The sequence below is a fragment of the Vipera berus genome, assembly GCF_964194415.1.
Source record: "Vipera berus genome assembly, chromosome: 1".
Taxonomy (NCBI): Eukaryota; Metazoa; Chordata; class Lepidosauria; order Squamata; family Viperidae; genus Vipera; species Vipera berus.
The window spans coordinates 331,521,801-331,524,840 of NC_138202.1; the positions used below are offsets into that span (position 1 = coordinate 331,521,801).

General features: G+C 38.2%; 1 long non-coding RNA gene across 1 annotated transcript; it reads left to right on the forward strand.

Moving 5' to 3' along the window:
- Positions 1–769: 769 nt before the first annotated feature.
- LOC308663902 lies at positions 770–2,369 on the forward strand. The gene is made up of 3 exons (XR_014025528.1): positions 770–849; positions 1,906–2,017; positions 2,177–2,369. It is a non-coding gene; the product is annotated as an uncharacterized lncRNA (long non-coding RNA).
- The last annotated feature ends 671 nt before the right edge of the window (positions 2,370–3,040 follow it).

The following is a 3,040-nucleotide window of genomic DNA, read 5'->3' on the forward strand; positions in this document are numbered from 1 at the left end:
TAAGTGTAAAGCCATATTGTTCTCACCACTGAAATTTAGGGATAAGTAATAAAAAATATGGCCCTCATGAGATCCTTTGTAGCTGAAGCAGCAGGAAATATTCAATGTAACCAACACTCACAGCTTTTGTAACCCAGCTCTCCTTCTCCATTTCAGTTAACCTTCTGTGTCCCACAGGACTTCTAATAACCCTCAATTAAGGCTGCAGGAATATTTCCAACTCTGCATATATTCTCTGTCTTCAGGGAAATAGAAATCACCTGGATGAGGGAGGAATACTTCAGTGAAAGCCAAATCTGTCTGTGCTTAATCTGAGTGCCACAAAGATCTACCCAGAAGCAGAGTAGCTGTTTCCCCAAAACCCACCCATAAAAATGTGTCGCCCATGATAGCAGTGCCAACCCCAGATTTCTACCACTTGGTTCTAAGGGCTCTGCCCAAACTCTAGCCATTAGTGAACATGGCCAAGCATTATCATTGTGTGCTGTAGAGTTTGGGCAGCAATTCAGTAAGGAATTTTCTTTGCCCCATTAGGACACTGCAAGTCCTGAGCCTCCAATCTTTTATAACCATAGCAGGATAGATGTTAAATGAAGTCTGCTGCTCTTCTATGCACTTTTGTAACAGCTAACAAACAGGAGTGTTTCAATCCAAGGAAGATGCACCGTTGCCTTATGTAAGAACTATTTTGCAATAGTTCACTGAGGTGATATGATGCAATCATCATAACTCCATAAATAGAGAGCCATTTCTGTCCCAGGAGTAAAATTTGGGCCAGAACCAGTCTCACCATGAAGATCCTTTATCTGCTTTTCGCATTTCTTTTCCTTGCATTCCTGTCTGAACCAGGTAAGAAACAAAATTACTGATAATTTACAAAGGATTGATAACTCACTCCTTTTCAAACAGGTGTGATCATCAGTGAAAGCAGGATAATCTTCAACATCTTTTTGTTTTACTTTACAGAAATAGCTTTGAACAGTATAGACTATTGACAACATGAACCTCCAAACATTTGAAAAATATGCCATTGATTTTTCTTTTGATTCAAAATTCTTCAAAGAACTTTATTGGGTTTCTTTTTGTTATTGTAGCTTATTTTTGTTGATTTGCTTCACTTTAGTATTGGTTTACCAAATTCTCAGCTAAATATCTTCTATTTGAATAAAGAGGCACAATGGAGAAACAGTTTGATCTAGTGGTTAGAGCAAAACACTACAAATCTGGATACTGAGTTCTAATCTCACCTTAGGTCTGAAAGCTCACTGGGTGAATTTGGACCACTCTCTCTCTCTCTCTCTCTCTCTCTCTCTCTCTCTCTCTCTCTCTCTCTCTCTCTCCCTCCCTCCCTCCCTCCCTCCCTCCCTCCCTCTCTCTCTCTCTCTCTCTCAGCCCAAACCTTCTCACAGTCTTGGTGTTTTGCAGAAAATAAGAGAAGGAAAGAGTTTTAGATGAATGCCGGCTGGGTCTTTCTGGGTCTATGTATTAGATACATCTACCACCTTGAGTTAATTTAAAAAAATAAAAATGAAAAAAATAAAAGATATCAATGATTCTAGACTGACTTGCTGATAGAGAAATGGCTAGTTCATACTACTACAGAAATGTAAAAAGTAAAGATTTGATTTTAATGCCTTATTTTACTGCAAGAGAGGGAATCGGAAGTCAACGCCTTTTGTTTCTCCCCCCCCCTTTCCACATTTGCCTTTTTCCTCTTTCCCTATTGTTGTTCCTTACTATTTGCTTTTTATTTTCATATTTTTGTTACAAATGAATAAAATTATAAATTGACAAAGGAATCCTGCAATTCTGTAGAAGAAGGTAGTGTCTTGCAAGGAAAAATGTATTTAAATATTAAGGAATCTTTATTCATCGTTTACCTGTCTCCTCTTTCTCTTTTCATAGGGAATGCCCACCACAGGTGTCGTGGTGCAGGAGGACAATGCTTACGCAGGTGTCGTCCTGGCACTCAAATTGGGAGGTGGGACTGTCCAAGGCGAACTATATGCTGTAGACGGTAAGAAAACTTTGGGAGGTGGGACTGTCCAAGGCGAACTATATGCTGTAGACGGTAAGAAAACTCTCCTCTAATAGAGATACAGATACAGCTTTGCAAAGCAAAGAATTTACTTTAAACTCACTTTGATCAACTTATTATTTTTTCTCATTTGTATAGCCATCCTGGAAAATAATGCCATCTCCATCAACAACCGTGGATATCTTCAAGACATGGCCAATGACCTGAGATTACTGCCTGCTATCGCTTTATCTTTCTTTATATAAATCAAATTGCTATCCATCAAACTCTAAATCATTTGTGCATTGAAGTAAAATTTGGCAAATATTTCTTGAAATAAAGCTAAATGAGCATTGCAGACATTGTGCAACTTCTTTAAAAAGTACCTGGGAGCAATATATTCCTATGACTACTGGAGAGAGAGAGAGAGAGAGAGAGAGAGAGAGAGAGAGAGAGAGAGAGAGAGAGAGAGAGAGAGAGAGAGAGAGAGAGGTGTTGCCTGCTCTTCAACCACATATTATGCTATAATTTCACATAGTCTCATTCTTCCCTTTCGGTTTGTTTATTTATTGTAGCGATTACTTTGCCACTGATGTCTTCCAGCTAATGTAGTTGCTTGGGCAGAAATAGTATAAAATCAAATTTAAGCCATTCGCTGATATCTTGGAAAGGAGAAGAACAAAAATTCTTAAGATTATTTTTTCTCAAGTTAAATACCATTGGATACAACTTAGAATAAGAATGACTTTGTCTGATGACTTCATATCAGCACAGCCTGGATCTTGATAAAGGAAATGAAGATGTAGCAATAGGAAATCCGCAAGAGAGAGGATCCTTTCCTGGCCCATTCTTTTTGTTAAATAGACAGACCAACAGATGTTATGAAATTGATTTTAGATACCATCTAAACTAATAGATAGACTACACAATAAAACCACTTTATCAGAGGGTGAGTCACATAGGACCTGATACAGACAAACACACACAGCCAAAATGTGAGGGATACTATTGTGGACACTATTA